We start from the raw sequence: 18819 nt of genomic DNA on the forward strand, positions 1-18819 counted from the left end.
CCATGCATAGAGACCGCAGGCTATCTACACGGCGGCCACCACGTCAGCGGAGAAGCAGAGGCTGCTCTGCTTGCCGGCTATCTTCAACAGCGACGATGAACCACAGTCTTTTTCTACCTCCTTAATGATGCGGAGCATCCTACGATCATCCCCATGGACCTACCATCGTCTCATCAAGAGCCAAGATGACCTATGACACGAGCACGAGCTAGAGCTCTCGAGAACGAGGTGACTTCCTTCCTTAGTGATATCACATATGATCCACTCGAGACATGGCTGCTACCTAAGTCCGATATGCTATGCCTGATTAGGTGTCAAGAGGAACCCACCGAGGATGCACGTGAAGACGGACAAACTGCCAGGTTCACGGATGAAGAGAACCGCCGGAAGGAGAAGAAGACAGCTCGAGGGCCCGGACATCCGGCCCCAGCCCCGGACATCCGGCCGCTGGAGGCATCTACTACAGCCGCATCCCAGCCGCCCAACATCTACAGGCCCCGGACATCCGGCCAGAAGCCCGGAAATCCGGCGCCACGCACCAGAACCTACATAAGCTATCGTCGTCAGCCCGGACATCCAGCCCCCTAGCCCGGACATCCGGCCCCTCCCGATGCCCCGCACATCCGGCCCGACCCCCGGACATCCGGCTCCGCCTGTCTGCGCATAGTAAAGGGCCGAGGCCCATGTACCTCTTTGCCCCCCTAGACTATATATACTCCATCCCCTTCCTCTTTCTAGGGTTAGCAAAGGATTAGCTCATTTAGAGATAGAGCTTTGCTCATCCATATCGGATCTACTCCACGAGAGAGACGGCGGCCCCTCCACGGAGAAGATCCCCTTGGATTCAAGACCTCCTCACAGAGAAGACCCCCATCAAGACCTCCTTACGGAGAATAACCGGTTACCCTATGTATCGTCCTTTGTTGGATTTGGATTGTGTATCTCTTTGTGTTTCGAGGATCTAGCACATGTGTGATTGTTCTTATTGGTTTGAGTGATTCTCTCGTCTTTTCCCTCGTGTTTCCCCTCGTGTTCTTCGTGTTCTTAGTTGGGATCCGCTCCTTTCGTGAAAGACCGGCCATATAGGGTTCCACCCTACATCATCTTGGTATCATGAGCCACATTGATCACGATTTCGGAGCCCCCTCTCTTTGTTTTCTAGCTTGATTTTGTTGTTTTTCGTCCTAATCCGAAAATTGCCCCACAAAAATAGCCCCAATTTTTTTATTTGTTGGTGTGATGAAGTTTTGTTGGATTTGATCCGCGGATTTCGTGTGTTGCGGGTAGATCTAGCTTTTCCCCACCTTTTCCCCAATTTCCATTCACAAAATCTTCCGAATTTTGCCTCGGATTTGACCTCTCCACACGGTGTTCTTCGAGTTCGTCCACGGATCCCAAGCCCGGACATCCGGCCCGACAGCCCGGACATCTGGCCCGACCCGGACATCCGGCCCCTGACAACATCACTTCCATCCTCCACTCCGTTTCCCGCCTAACCCTCGCCAAATTTTGTCCCGGTGCCCACATACACTTCCGCATACCACCACCACTTCCGCATAGCACCACCATTGACTTTCCCGCTACCAACTCCGACAATTTTGATCCGTTTTGCTTTGAGAATTTGAGTTGTGGTTTCTATGTCCTATTATGTTTTGGCTATCTAGGTACGGTTCAACATCAACATCACCACCGCTCATCTTCACCAAGGACTACTACGAACGGCTACATCACTTTGGTATCACCTTCACCTTGATATCATCTTGGTATCGTGATATCATCATACTCTCTTGCATTTGCATTGATAACCCCATAGCCTTACTTTTGCGTCACTTACCCATCGAGACTAGCCTTTGAGTATTGCCGGCAACGTGACTTGTGCACATTAGTGATCATACTTCCCATAGCATACATACCATCATCGTGTTGCATATTTCGGTATCATCTCTTGTGTCACAAAGTTGTCATCACATACACAATTTCTATCTTGGTTCGTGAAGCATTGCATGAGAAATGAGCTCAAACAACAAAGAGCCAAACAAGCTTTTAAGCAAAAGGGAAAGATAAGCAAAGAGCTTATAAGCAAGAACCATAGCATCATACAACATTAAGATTGTCATACTCGATCATCTTGGATCAAAGCATAGGAACATCATACATATAGCATACTTGGGATAGAAGTCGTTGCATTTTTGCTTAGTAGGTTGTGCACAAGTTCGTATCCGCCTATTTGTGCAACCGTGCTAGCGTCTCTCTAGTGTTGTGCAACAAGAGCATCTTGGTGGATTCCACATTTTGGCTCACCCTTGGTTGCACAACCCCACATTATCTATTTGCGTGTGTGTTTCCATGTACCATATCTTGCTATTGGTCTACTTGTTGCATTTGCAAATTTGTGAATCTTTTCCAACATTATTGAGCTCACTTACAATTGCATCAAATTTTGTGCCACCATCCTAACCAAGCTCCACCATAAGCTTTTACTTGTGTAGGTTTGAGTACCGACAAGAATTGGTACCAATTGTGTTATTTCCTTGCTACACATTGGAGTGATCTTTGATCCATTTTCAACATCGGTCAAGGTACATTTGGTATTGGTTCTTCTTTTTCTCCCACTCATATATCTTTGTTTGGAATGATGGATAGGCCAAGTACTTCTACCAACCCACTCTTATTGGAGCAAGACGACGACATGTCATCCTACGTCACCAAAACGCAACTATTTGGCGCACCCCAAGCTTTGCATCAAGAACAACTTGCTTTGGGCGATCGCATTGACAACCTCGCCACCGATCTACGACAATCCGAGCAATGTACAAGAGACTACTTCGACACATCCATGAGTTCCCTCAAAGAAGATATCCGAACCATGATGGTCCGCTCTTCTACAACTTCGTCCTCTTCAAGACGGAGCCGCTCAAATCGTCACTCCGATGACACCCTATCCGGTTCAAGTACACCGACATCGAATACTCTTCATCGTGCCGCGCGTCAAGACCGTCAAGCAAACTGCAATCCCCTACACAACACCAACTCTCAAGAGCATCGACGTCGTCAAAACCAAGCTGCATTCGCACAAGCACAAGAACGGCAACACCAACGACAACAAGAACAAGAGGAGCAAGTGTGACAACATCAAGATGCACAAGACACTGAGGCAGAACGTCAAGAACAACAACTACGTGAAGCTCAAGCACTTGAGGCGCAACGTGCCCTTCATGATTCAAGTCGTGTCGTAGCCAATCGAGGTCGACAAGCTCGCCTACATCAAGAAGCACTTCGCGACGAAGCTCAAGAAAGGATTTACCAAGCACGTTTGCATCGACAAGCTCCTCGTCAATATCGACAAGCTCCTCCTCAAGCGAGACAAGAACGTCAGTCCATTGAGAGCAAGAAGACAATGGACCCCCTCCTCGCCAAGAGCAACATGAGGTCGAGAACCCTCCTCGCCAAGAGAAACATGAGGAAGACAACCCTCCTCGCCAAGAGCAACATGAGGTTGTCAATCCGCAACGTCATGGGCGTCATCATCCCCAACCCCAACACAATGAAGAGCAACAATATGGCAAGCTAAAGTTCACCATGCCCAAGTTTACCGGAAGCAATGATCCCCAAGAGTACATATCATGGGCATTGAAGGTCGACAAAATCTTCCGCTTGCACAATTACAAAGAAGAGAAGAAGATCGCAATGGCATCCCTTGAATTCCAAGACTACGTCCTCATTTGGTGGGAACAAGTCATTGAGCGCCGAGCGGCAAGAGGTGAACCACCCATCACCACTTGGGCACAAATGAAGGATGTCATGAGAGCACGATTCGTGCCAAACTACTACAACCGCGACCTATTCAAGAAACTCCAACAACTCAAGCAAGGAACCAAGAGCGTTGAAAAGTACTACAAGGAAATGGAGATTGCCATGATATGAGCCAATGTCAAAGAAGATGATGAGCAAACTATGGCACGTTTCTTGAATGGACTCAATCACCCTATCAAGAAGATTGCCGACTTCCAACCATACTCGAACCTCATCGAGCTAGTGCATCAAGCTACCAAAGCGGAACGGGAAGTGCAAGACGACTTCAAGTATGCCAAGTTCTCATCCAAGTCCTATGGCCTCTCCAACAATCAATCTTCGACGACTCCAACACCTTCTACCTCAACCAAGCCATCTACAAGAAACGGCGACAAGTCAAGTCACAAGGAGACTTCGACAAGCTCAAGTCGTCCTTCTACTACAAGCAACTTCAAGTTGCACGCTTCATCATCCTCTACCCCAACCGATGAGACCATCAAGACAAGTTCCTTCAAATGCTTCACATGCGGCAGCCGAGGCCACAAGTCCTTCGAGTGCACAAACAAGCGCACAATGATCCTCAACGATGACGGAACATATGACTCAATGAGTGAAGGAGAAATGGAAGCTCTTGAGCAAGTGACCATGCATCGGCAAGTGAACAACGAAGATGAAGATGATCAAATATTTTGTGATGAAGATTCAAGTCCCGCTCTTGTTGTCTCCAAGGTCTTGACTCTTCAACATCAACAAGACGAAGATCAAAGATGCCATATCTTCCACACAAAGGCCGGCATCAATGGAAGGTCCGTCAAGGTCATCATCGATGGAGGGAGTTGCCATAACTTAGCAAGTGAAGAACTATGCTCCAAACTCCAATTGGTCAAGATGAAGCACCCGCACCCCTACAAGGTTCAATGTCTAAGCGACACCGCACCATACAAGTCGAGCATAGAGTACAAGTCTCTTTCAAGATCAGCGCCTAAGAAGACACTTTGGAGTGTGATGTCCTTCCGATGACCGTGTCCCACCTCCTTCTTGGACGGCCATGGCAGTATGACTAAGGTGTCATCCACAATGGGCGTACAAATCACTATAGTTTCAAGATGAAAGGGAACGAGTTTGTGCTACGTCCTATGTCTCCAAGCCAAGTGCTCGCCGACAAGCAAAACACCCATCATGGAGAGAATAGTGAGAGAGCGAACCACCAAAAAGAGAGTGAGCGCCACAAGCCCAAATTGAGTGCCTCCATGATGAGCGACAAGAAGAACTTAGTCCTATTTGCCACCAAACGTGAGATGAGAGAAGTGTGTGACAACCCATCAAGTGTCCTACACTATGTCCTATTGTGCAAGGATGAGGCACCAAAAGCTAACACCTCTCACAATCTTCCTCTAGTGTTATCTTCTTTATTGCAGGAATTCCAAGATGTTTTCCCCGATGAGCTACCTCCGGGTCTACCTCCACTACGAGGCATTAAGCACCGAATCGACCTCATCCCCGGAGCACCTCTACCTAACATGGCCCCATACCGTGTCAACCCCGAAGAAACCAAAGAAATACAAAGGCAAGTAAAGCATCTCATAGATCATGGACATGTGCATGAAAGTTTGAGTCCTTGTGCCGTACCGGTCATCCTTGTGCCAAAACGAGACGGTAGCTTTCGCATGTGTTCCGATTGTAGACCTATCAATGCTATCACCGTTCGCTGTAGGTACCCCATTCCACGCCTTGATGATATGATTGATGAACTTAGCGGTGCCACTATCTTTTCCAAAATTGATCTTAAAAGTGGTTACTATCAAATCCGCATACAAGAGGGTGATGAATGGAAAACCGCTTTCAAAACAAAGTTTGGTCTATATGAGTGGTTAGTCATGCCTATGGGTTTATCGGAAGCACCCGGTACCTTCATGCGTCTTATGCATTATGTGTTTCGCCCTTACATAGGTGAATTTGTTGTTGTCTACTTTGATGATATCCTTGTGTTTAGCAAATCTCTCAAAGAGCATGTCACCCACCTTCACACCGTGCTACAAACTCTTCGAAAAGAGCAATTTTATGCTAATATGGAAAAATGCCTCTTTGGTGTTGATAAGCTTGTTTTCTTGGCTTTCGTAGTATCTTCTAAGGGTGTTCATGTTGATGAATCTAAGATCAATGCTATTAAAACTTGGCCCCAACCAACCAATTTGCAACAAGTGCGTAGTTTTCTTGGTTTAGCCAGTTTCTACCGTAGATTTGTGAAGGATTTTAGCACCATCGCTTCACCTTTGCTTGCTTTGAGTAAGAAAAATGCATTGTTTGTTTGGGTAACATCCCAAGACATCGCTTCCAATGAGCTTAAGAATTTGCTTACTCATGCTCCCGTGCTTGCTTTACCCAACTTTGACAAACCTTTTGAAATTCATTGCGATGCTAGTGGTAATGGCATAGGAGGTGTGTTAACGCAAGAGAAGCGCCCCATTGCATACTTTAGTGAGAAACTCTCCGGAGCGCAACTCAATTACCTCATCTATGACAAAGATCTATATGCTTTAGTCCGAGTTTTGCGTGAATGGGAACACTACCTCCGCCCTCATGAGTTCATCATCCATACCGACCATGAAATGCTTAAATACCTTAAGGGTAAAACTAAGTTGAACAAGCATCATGCTAAATGGAGTGAGTTTATTGAGTCTTTTCCTTATGTCATCAAGTATATTGAAGGTAAGGAAAATGTTGTGGTGGATGTGCTTTCCCGTATATGCATGCTTGTTACTCAACTTGAATTGAATGTCATTGGTTTTGAGAACATAAAAGACTTGTATGAGCATGATCCTACATTTGCTATTCCTTATGCCAAGTGTTTGACGCATACTTCTTGGGACCGATACTACATCAAAGATGGATATCTTATGAGAGCTAACAAACTTTGCATCCCCGAGTCCTCTCTTTGCTTGTTGCTTTTGCAGGAATCTCATGGAGGCGGACTCATGGGACACTTTGGACGCGACAAGACATTTGCTACGCTCTCCAAGAACTACTTTTGGCCCAAGATGTTTCGTGATGTCAATCGCTTCACCAACCGATGCTCTACATGTCGCAAAGCTAAGTCTAAAGCACAATCTCATGGCCTTTACATGCCACTTCCAATTCCATATCAACCATGGGAAGATATTAGCATGGATTTTTTGCTTGGTTTGCCTAGAACTAGAAATGGCAAGGATTCTGTTTTTGTTGTTGTGGACCGATTCTCCAAAATGGCTCATTTTATTCCTTGCACCAAGATAGACGATGCTTCACATGTTGCAAATTTGTTTTGTACGGAAATATTGCGCCTTCATGGAGTGCCCAAGACGATTGTCTCGGACCACGAATTCAAGTTCTTGAGTTACTTTTGGAAGACCTTGTGCGCCAAGCTTGGAATCAAGCTTTTGTTCTCTTCGGCATACCATCCACAAACCGACGGCCAAACGGAGGTGACGAACCGCACGCTCTCCACTCTACTACGCGTGTTGATAAAGAAGAACATCAAGGAGTGGGAGGAGTGCCTACCTATCGCCGAGTATGCCTACAACCGTGCAAGACATTCGACTACCGGAAGGTCCCCCTTCGAGGTCGTCTACGGCTTCAACCCGTTGTCCCCATTGGACATTCTACCTCTACCTCTACAAGAGCGCACAAACATGGACGCGAGTGCCCGAGTCAACTACCTCAAGAAGATACATGAAGATACAAGGCACACCATCGAGCGCCAAGTACAACGACTCGCGACCAAGCTCAACGTCAACAAGCAACCGATGATATTCCAAGTTGGAGATCTTGTGTGGCTACACCTTCACAAGGACCGCTTCCCCGATGAACGCAAGTCCAAGCTACTACCCGAGTGGATGGACCCTTCAAGGTGCTTGCACGCTACAACAACAACGCATACAAGATCAACATCCCACGCGACAAGTATTCCGTGAGCGACATCTTCAACATCAAAGATCTCTCCCCATACCATGGTGATGAGGATTTCGATCCGAGGTCGGATCTTTCCCAAGGGAGGGGAGATGATGCGGAGCATCCTACGATCATCCCCATGGACCTACCATCGTCTCATCAAGAGCCAAGAGGACCTATGACACGAGCACGAGCTAGAGCTCTCAAGAACGAGGTGACTTCCTTCCTTAGTGATATCACATATGATCCACTCGAGACATGGCTGCTACCTAAGTCCGATATGCTATGCCTGATTAGGTGTCAAGGGGAACCCACCGAGGATGCACGTGAAGACGGACAAACTGCCAAGTTCACAGATGAAGAGAACCGTCGGAAGGAGAAGAAGACAGCTCCAGGGTCCGGACATCCGGCCCCAGCCCCGGACATCCGGCCGCTAGAGACATCTACTACAGCCGCATCCCAGCTGCCCAACATCTACACGCCCCGGAGATCCGGCCCCAGCCCGGACATCCGGCCAGAAGGCCGGAAATCCGGCGCCACGCATCAGAACCTATAGAAGCTATCGTCGTCAGCCCAGACATCAGGCCTCTCCCGAAGCCCCGGACATCCGGCCCGACGCCCGGACATCCGGCTCCGCCTGTCTGCGCATAGTAAAGGGCCGAGGCCCATGTACCTCTTCGCCCCCTAGACTATATATACTCCATCCCCTTCCTCTTTCTAGGGTTTGCAAAGGATTAGCTCATTTAGAGATAGAGCTTTGCTCATCCATATCGGATCTACTCCATGAGAGAGACCGCGGCCCCTCTACGGAGAAGATCCCCTTGGATTCAAGACCTCCTCACGGAGAAGACCCCCATCAAGACCTCCTTACGGAGAAGAACCGGTTACCCTATGTATCGTCCTTTGTTGGATTTGGATCATGTATCTCTTTGTGTTTCGAGGATCTAACACATGTGTGATTGTTCTTGTTGGTTTGAGTGATTCTCTCGTGTTTTCCCTCATGTTTCCCCTCGTGTTCTTCGTGTTCTTAGTTGGGATCCGCTCCTTTCATGAAAGATCGGCCATATAGGGTTCCACCCTACATCACTTAAGATCTGCCCCCGTAGCACGAGGAAACACACAGGTGTGTCATGTGTGCGCTTGTCCGTTCTTTCTTCGTACGTCGTTCTATCATCTCCCTAAAATAATGGAACGGCGAGGAACCGAGGACCAATCGTAGGTAGCATGTGAGCTCCGCGGATACAACGCCGATCTTCACATGCAACGCATGCCGGCCGGCCGGCCGGTCGGCCGTGAATGACGCATGTAGCGCATGCATGCGTATAGCTTCAAGTTGGTGCTCAGCTCTCGCAAGACACAGAGATGCACGCCCGTATGCTGCGCGTGTCGATCTTCCATCCACCTAGAATCACATTGCAAGCAGGTCGGTGTCATTGCGCTTGCTGGAAGTGGAGATTGGGATCAAGAAGAGAGGATTATCGTTTACGCGGTGGGCTAGGAAGACGCTTCTCAGGAAGTGATCGTGGTTCAAGGGGATTTCAAGTAATCCCTCCTTCATCCCTCCAAAGTCATCGTCAGCTACAATCTATGTGTCATTGCTAAGCCGGCCTAAGAATTTGGTTATTATTTGCATGTGCTTTTGTCAGGGTAGTGCTTGTCTTGGATATACTGACTTTCGCATGATGCATGGCTCCCTGGCACTTCACCTTTTTCTAGAGCATGAGTTCATGGATATATATGAGAGCTTACAATCTTAGGATGGTTCATGCTTTGCCTACGTACATGTATACATGGACGGTCTGAAGTAATATTTCTTCCTTTCAGCTTTTTGTATGGAAAAGCTAGAGTATCATTCCATATAAATCACTATTATTGGCCTAATAAGAGAGAAAATTAATTAAATATATTTAAAACATCATTAAATCCAGGAATTTTAGTACTAACAGAAAAAATTAAAAGCTAAGAAATAAGTATCTACACCTAGGAGTATACCACATACGGTATATCTATAATACATATGTTTCTGACCACGAATAAAACAGGGTTAGAAATCTAAACCATCCATCCCTACAAAGGTTAATACAAAATTATTATATTAGATTAACAGACAACACAAGGTAAAAAATATTATAAGATTAGCATAAGCTGCTTCAATTAATTAGGATCATTTTAAAGAGTTTGAGTTAGTTTTCTTAATAATATTCCGCTTTATTGATCAAGGATCATCAAAAGTAAGGGCCTCCCATATACAATCAGGGCATGTACAATGGTGGCATATGGATACATCTGCCTCATGACAAAAAGTAATTTGAGGCACCTACATTTATTTTTTCTCCCCAATGCAAGCTACCACTAGTGGGCCTCATTAAGAAATAGAAAATAAAGACTCTAGTACACATGCATCTCTACTTTTCACTTCAACCTTTTCAGTTTTTGTCACCGGACCACACTTTTTCTCTTCAAGCACCCGCCTCCTGGAGAGGATCCCGCTTCCCTATCCGAACCTACTTTACGTCATATCTGATCCTACATGGCATGCGAGGCATCACCTTGAGGCTATGCATCGTACATGCCCTCAGGGGTTACATGAAAAATGGAGTCATTAGATGACTCGGAAGATCAGTTAGTTGGCTAAACTAATTATGCTTTATAAAATGCTATAAAAAATCTATTACTTGGCTCAGCTAAGCAGTTGGTATGCCAAGAAAAGTTACGCCCTTGGCCATACCTTAATCTTCGAAGATATCCATGCACTTGCATTATTCCAGAAACCTTATTGATGTGTTGTTGTTTCTCCGTGACAACTCATGCTCATGGATGTTGCTAAATAGTAAATTTTTCATGAACTATGAATGTGCTTTGCACATACAATTCTAACTAAATTTGAATATACAGTACTTTTTCTTCCGTTGCAACACACAGGCATTGTGCTAGTATGTACAAAGGAGAAGGAGGAAGAGCAGAAGTTAAGAACCTGGAGAAGTCTGCCGGGCAGAGTTCTTAGTTACCCCGGCAGCATCAGTTGCCGGGCCATGAACTCCACTCCCTGCCACGGCAGCCGCGGCAACACTCTGTGCGGTCTCGTCCTCAGAGGCCTCGCCAGGGGTTCTTCGAATGGGGTAGTGGGAGGGACCTGCCCTTCCAGGAGAGACTCCTCCTGCGTCGTCCCACCGCCTCCTCCAGCTAAGGAGATGGGAGGCTCGTCCCCGTCGCCCCCGGCAGAGAGGATTAGCCTTTCACCTTCAGAGTGGGGGCTGGGCTGGGGACCCGGTGCGGGATCCTCCACGTTGCTCCCCGCCAAGCCCAGGCTCTCCACAGTCCTCGGCGACCCGGCACGCCGGAGCCTCTTCGAACGGTGGATGAGGGTCTCCATATCCTCCTCCACCTCCCTGCTAGCGACAGCAAAACAAGAGGTCAGTCAGCAAGGATAATAAAGCATACTGAAGCTATTTACGAGAAAGGAAATCTTCCTTACTCTTCCTCAATGAGCATGGAGTTCAAGTTGAACTCCATGGGAGGCGAGGGCGCCCTTCCTCTCTTCTGAGATGCAGGGGCAGAGCTCTCCGGCAGCTCTAACACCAGCTGAGGCACCGGGGGCTCCGATGAAGACGAGCTCTATGAAGAGCCCGAGCCAGAGTGGGGGCTGGAATCAACTTCCACATTCGCCGATTGCTTGGCGGGGGAAGCTTTGATCCTGGCAAGGCGAGGAGATTGGCGACACGCCACGTCGGTCTTGGTGATTTTGGTGGTGGTCTTCTTCACCCTCTTGGCGGCAGGCGCTGGATTTGGAGCCACCGCTCCTCAGTTAGCAGCATGCCTGCAGGGACGCTGATCCAAAATCGGCTGGGGGCTTGAGGTCCAGCCATGAGCCAGTCTGCCTCAGGCTCCGCTACCTCACCAACTGTAACGCCCACGATGCGGCTATATCCCCCACGTGTCGAGGCACGACTTAGAGGCATAACCGCATAGTGGTTTTGTCGCAAGAAGGGTCATCTTCACACAATCCCATGTAATGAACAAGAATGGGATAAAGAGTTGGCTTACAATCGCCACTTCACACAATACATGAATATAAATCATACATCATCCAAAATACAATCATATAGACCGACTACGGTTAAAATCCAGATGAAAATAAGACGACCCCAAATGCTAGATCCCCGATCGTCCCAACTGGGCTCCACTACTGAACATCAGGAAAAGACACATAGTAACGACCACGTTCCTCGTCGAACTCCCACTTGAGATCGACCCCATCATCAGCACTGGCATCGTCGGCACCTGCAACTATTTTGGTAGAATCTGTGAGTCACGAGGACTCAGCAATCTCACACCCGCGAGATCAAGACTATTTAAGCTTACAGGAGAGGGAGGTGTAATAAGGTGGAGCTGCAGCGGCAAAAGCATATATGGTGGCTAACTTGCGCAAATGAGAGCGAGAAGAGAAGCAACGGAACGGACATCATCTAGAAATGACCAAGAAGTGATCCTGAACTCCTACTTACGTCATACATAACTCAGACCGTGTTCATTTCCCGGACTCCGCCGAGAAGAGACCATCACGGCTACAGACGCAGTTGATGTATTTTAATTGGGTCAAGTGACATGTTATCTACAACCGGACATTAACAAATTCCCATCTGCCTCATAACCGCGGGCACGGCTTTCGAAAGATAATACCTTGCAGGGGTGCCCAACTTAGCCCATCATAAGCTCTCACGGTCAACGAAGGATAAACCTTCTCCCGGAAAAACCCGATCAGTCTCGGAATCCCGGTTTACAAGACATTTCGACAATGCTAAAACAAGACCAGCAAAGCCGCCCGAATGTGCCGACAAATCCTGATAGGAGCTGCACATATCTCGTTCTCAAGGCACACCGGATAAGTCAAGCTACGAGTAAAACCAGACCTCGAGTTTCCCCGAGGTGGCCACGCAGGCTGCTCGGTTCGGACCAACACTCGAAGGAGCACTGGCCCGGGGGGGTTAAAATAAAGATGACCCTCGGGCTCGCGAAAACCCGGGGGAAAAGGCTTAGGTAGCAAATGGTAAAACCAAGGTTGGGCCTTGCTGGAGGAGTTTTATTCAAGGTGAACTGTCAAGGGGGTCCCATAAATCACCCGACCGTGTAAGGAACGCAAACTCAAGGAACATAATCCCGGTATATCAGTACCTAGGGCGGCAAGAGTGGAACAAAACACCAGGCATAAGGCCGAGCCTTCCACCCTTTACCAAATATATAGATGCATTAATTAAATAAGAGATATTGTGATATCCCAACATATCCATGTTCTGACATGGAACAAACATCAACTTCACCTGCAACTAGCAACGCTATAAGAGGGGCTGAGCAAAAGCGGTAACTTAGCCAAACAACGGTTTGCTAGGAGAGGATGGTTAGAGGCTGACATGGCAAAATAGGAGACATGATATAGCAAGTGATAGGTAGCGTAGCATGGCAATAGAGCGAACAACTAGCAAAGCAAAGATAGAAGTGATATCGAGGGGTGGTCATCTTGCCTGCAAGGTTCTTAGAGTTGTCGAAAGCTTGATCCTCGTAAGCGTACTCAACAGGTTCCTCGTTCACGAACTCGTCTCCCGGCTCTACCCAAGACAAGAACACAAACAAACGGAACCACAATCAACCACGAGAAATGCACAAGCAACATGATGCATAACATGTATGATATGCGAGATATGATATGCGATGCGTATGCATGCTCCGGAAGGAAAAAAGATGAACAAGGCAGTAAATTGGCAAACCAAGCATGCCACTGGAAAGATGAGATGATTTCGTTCGAAATCGATATAAAGATCACCGGAATCGGATGCACGGTTTGCAAATGGCAAGCAAAACAAGAATGACACGAATCTGCGATTAACAGCATGATAGCACTTAAAATGCAACAAGCAACAAAGCTACAGCACTCCAACATAGCAACAAAGTAAATGGCAGTAATCTACAGGAGATGCTTGACAAAAGATGAACATTGAGCTACAGCTAGATCACAACATATCAAGCTCAAACAAGCATGGCAAAAGTGCAAAAGATAACAGGATCACAGACTTGGCGAAAAACTGGACATGGCAGAAAAACAGCATCAGGTAGCAATGTTCAGAGCACGAAATCAATATGCTACAGGAACTTAACATAGCAAAACAAGGCATGGCATTGTTCTACTAAATGCATATGACAAAAGTTCCTTACTGACCATAAGCCAAAAATGAACAGAAGATATGATGGCAAGCATGTAAACATAGCAAGTTTCGTTATCAGGTTTCAGACTTGGCAGAAAACAGAGCATGGCAGAAATAATAATATGTAGGCCTCTTTGTGAGCTTGATGCACTCACTACAGAGCAATTCACTACAAACCAAGCACACCTATAGCAAGATGGCATGTTTATGAAGCTATACATGGCAAGAAAAAATGCATAGCATGTATGCATCAACTACAATAAGCTTGGCAAAATTGCATATCATGTTAAGAATCTGCCAGAAATATTTTACAGCGAAAGTAGAGCAAAATTAAGTCATGCTATGGCACTCCATAATTTCAAACAAGCGAAGGAATGGATCAACTAAGACTATAGCTACAAAACATCCTTACTGAACATCTCGAAAATATGCATGGATCTCTCGGTAGCATCAAGTTTACATGGCAACCAAATAACAGCAGACAGACAGAAATCACTAAGGCCCTGAAATCAGAAACATTACGGAGCCTACTTTGCATGCTTGTGCTAGTCACCACAGAGATCACAAAAATATATGGACTATACCACTGGAAAGATGTCATGGCATACTTCAAAACACATGTAGAGCTCATGCCCATAAGATGCACAGAATAAATGCTACAAAAATGACAAATCTCCAAGTTCTGATAAGAACCAGAGAATAACAGCAACTAGCCCTCTTCCAACAGCGATTTGGGCATCAAGATGACCTCTAATGAATATGGTGCAATTGAACAAAATATAGAGCATCGCGAGGCGAACATTTGACATATTAAACGCGCGAATCGGAGCTACATGCAAGGAGTTATAGCATCACAAACAGAGGCATATGCTGTGAAAAATCAGTGACTTAGAGAAAAAAAAAGGGTTCGGGGTCAACCGCTACAGTAGCAGATCTGGATCGGGCCGAAGTCTGGAGCTCGAGCTCGGCCTCGATGGCGCTCGCCGGCGGGAGGAAGAGGAGGCGGCGAGGTCGGCGGGGCCGGCGCCGGAGGAGGAGGCGGAGGCCGGCCGAGGCTCCGGTGGAGGGGGGCGCGGCCCGAGGCGGCGGTGGCCGCGGCCGGTGGCGATGGCGGCGGCGGTGGCCGGAGGTGAGGGCGGCGGCAGCGCGGGTGGACGCATCCGGCTCCTTCCGGACGTGTCCGGCGGTGGAGAGGGACGAGGGTTAGAGTTGGACTGCGATTTCGTTTTTCGGGAGTGTCACATATATATAGGTAGAGGGAGTTAGGAGGCTCCAAATGAGGTGCGGTTTTCGCCCACACGATCGTGATCGAATGACCTAGAGCATGGAAGAGAGTTTGGTGGGTTTTGGGCTGGTTTTGAGGGGGGGTTTTGCTGGACACTCAAATGGACTTTGCGGATGCCCGGTTAACCGTTCGAGTACCAAACGATCTCCAAATGGCACGAAACTTGACCGGTAGTCTCCGGGTGGTATAATAAGCCACTTGACAAGCCTCGGTCCATTCCGAGAAAGTTTGACACACGCACACGAAAGAAAACAAGAGGGGTGCACCGGAGGAGATAGGAGCGCCGGATTGCAAAACGGACAACGGGGAAAATGCTCGTATGCATCAGACGAACACGTATGCAAATGCAATGCACATGATGACATGATATGAAATGCATGACATGAACAAAATGCAAAACTAAAGACAAAACCCGACCACGGAGGGAATATCATAACACATAGCCTAAAATGCCAAGAGTCGGAGTTACAAATATGGAAAGATACATCCGGGGTGTTACAACACTCCACCACTACGAGAGGATCTCGTCCCAAGATCTAGGACTGAAAGAACTCCGGATATTCGGAACGGAGGTGGTCCTCGCGTTCCCAGGTGGCTTCCCGGTCGGAATGGTGCGACCACTTCACTTTCAGGAATTTGATTGACTTGTTGCGAGTCTTGCGCTCAGTTTCTTCAAGAATAGCAACGGGGTGCTCATGATAAGACAAATCTTCTTGGAGGTCAATCTCTTCGAAGTTGATAGTGCGCTCAGGCGTCTTGAAGCACTTGCGGAGCTGCGACACGTGGAACACATCGTGCACGTTCGCGAAGTTGTAAGGAAGCTCAAGTTGATAGGCGAGGTCGCCTCTTTTGCCAATGATCTTGAAAGGACCCACGTATCTAGGGGCAAGCTTCCCTTTGATACCGAAGCGACGAGTGCCTTTTATTGGAGAGACGCGGAGGTAGACATGGTCTCCGATCTCGAAAGCCAAATCACGATGCTTACTATCATAGTAACTCTTCTGGCGCGATTGCGCGGCTTTGAGATTATCACGGATGACTTTACACATTTCTTCAGCTTCAGTGATTAAGTCATTGCCAAGAAGTTGGCGTTCACCAGTCTCTGACCAATTGAGAGGAGTACGACACTTTCTGCCATAGAGAATCTCGAATGGGGCCTTGCCCTAACTCGCTTGGAAGCTGTTGTTGTAGGAGAATTCAGCATATGGAAGACAATCTTCCCATTTCATGCCAAAGGAAATGACACAAGCCCTGAGCATATCTTCAAGAATTTGATTGACTCGCTCGACTTGGCCACTAGTTTGAGGATGGAAAGCTGTGCTGAAATGAATGTTTGTGCCCATGGCCTTCTGAAAGGAGTCCCCGAACTTAGAGGAGAATATGCTTCCACGATCTGAAGAAATCAATTGTGGAATGCCGTGCAAAGAGATAATTCTGGAGGTGTAAAGCTCTGCCAGCAAAGCTGCTGTGATCGATTCTTTGATTGGAAGGAAATGAGCCACTTTAGAGAGCTTGTCAATGACAACGAAGATAGCATCATTTCCGCGCTTGGACTTTGGAAAACCAGTCACGAAGTCCATTTCGATATGATCGAACTTCCATTCTGGGATAGAAAGAGGTTGGAGGAGACCAGCTGGTCGTTGGTGTTCTGCTTTCACTCTTCGGCAGACATCACATTCATTCACGAATTGAGCAATTTCACGCTTCATTCGAGTCCACCAATACGACTGCTTGAGGTCATGATACATCTTCGTACTTCCAGGATGAATGGATAGGAGAGAATTGTGCGCCTCGTTCATAATGACTTCCCTTAGATCACCTTTAGGAACCACAATCCGGTCCTCGAAAAATAAAGTGTCTCTGTCATCAATGCGATAGCACTTGTATTTGGAAAGACCCTTGTCGATACCACGTTTCACCTTCTTCACCATGGCATCAAGGAGTTGTGCCTCACGAATTTGATCTTCCAAAGTAGGAGAGACTATGAGGTTGGCAAGAAAGCCTTGAGGAACAACTTGGAGATTCAGCTTGCGGAAAGCTTCACAAAGATCCGGTTGGAAAGGCTTGAGAATTAAGCTGTTGCAATAAGCCTTCCTGCTTAAAGCATCTGCAATGACATTTGCTTTGCCTGGAGTATATTCAATACTTGGATTGTACTCTTGAATCATTTCGACCCATCGAGTCTGCCTGAGGTTGAGGTTGGGCTGAGTGAAGATATACTTGAGACTCTTGTGATCGGTGAAAATGTCCACTTGTCTTCCCAACAAAAGATGTCTCCATGTTATCAATGCATGGACAACTGCCGCCAACTCAAGATCGTGAGTGGGGTAGTTCTTCTCGTTGGGCTTCAACTGACGAGAGGTATAGGCCACAACTATCTTCTCTTGCATTAACACAGCACAGAGACCTTGGAGAGAAGCATCACAGAAGACTTCAAACGGCTTGGATTCATCAGGAGGAGTCAAGACAGGAGCTGTGACTAGTTTCTCTTTGAGAGTGTTGAAAGCAACGTCACACTCAGGGGATCAACTACAATAAGCTTGGCAAAATTGCATATCATGTTAAGAATCTGCCAGAAATATTTTATAGCAAAAGTAGAGCAAGATTGAGTCATGCTATGGCACTCCATAATTGCAAACAAGGGAAGGAATGGATCAATTAAAACTATAGCTACAAAACATCCTTACTGAACATCTCCAAAATATGCATGGATCTCTCGGTAGCATCAAGTTTACATGGCAACAAAATAACAGCAGACAAACACAGAGAAATCACTAAGTCTCTGAAATCAGAAACATTACGGAGCCTACTTTGCATGCTTGTGCTAGTCACCACAGAGATCACAAAAATACATGGACTATACCAATGGAAAGATGTCATGGCATACTTCAAAACACATGTAGAGCTCATGCCTATAAGATGCACAGAATAAATGATACAAAAATGACAAATCTCCAAGTTCTGATAAGAACCAGAGAATAACAGCAACTAGCCCTCTTCCAACAGATATTTGGGCATCAATATGACCTTTAATGAACATGGTGCAATTGAAAAAAATGTAGAGCATCGCGAGGCGAACAATTTGACATATCACACGCGCGAATCGGAGCTACATGCAAGGAGTTATAGCATCACGAACAGAGGCATATGCTGTGAAAAATCAGTGACTTGGAGAAAAAAAAGGGGTTCGGGGTCAACCGCTACAGTAGCAGATCTGGATCGGGCCGAAGTCTGGAGCTCGAGCTCGGCCTCGATGGCGCTCGCCGGCGGGAGGAAGAGGAGGCGGCGAGGTCGGCGGGGCCGGCGCCGGAGGAGGAGGGGGAGGCCGGCCGGGGCTCCGGTGGAGGGAGGCGCGGCCCGAGGCGGCGGTGGCCGCGGCCGGTGGCGATGGCGGCGGCGGTGGCCGGAGGCGAGGGCGGCGGCGGCGCGGGTGGACGCGTCCGGCTCCGCCCGGATGTGTCCGGCGGCGGAGAGGGACGAGGGTTAGGGTTGGACTGCGATTTCGTTTTTCGGGAGGGTCACATATATATAGGTAGAGGGAGCTAGGAGGCTCCAAATGAGGTGCGGTTTTCGCCCACACGATCATGATCGAACGACATAGAGCATGGAAGAGAGTTT

Source organism: Aegilops tauschii, chromosome 3, assembly GCF_002575655.3.
Source record: "Aegilops tauschii subsp. strangulata cultivar AL8/78 chromosome 3, Aet v6.0, whole genome shotgun sequence".
NCBI classification, from domain to species: domain Eukaryota; kingdom Viridiplantae; phylum Streptophyta; class Magnoliopsida; order Poales; family Poaceae; genus Aegilops; species Aegilops tauschii.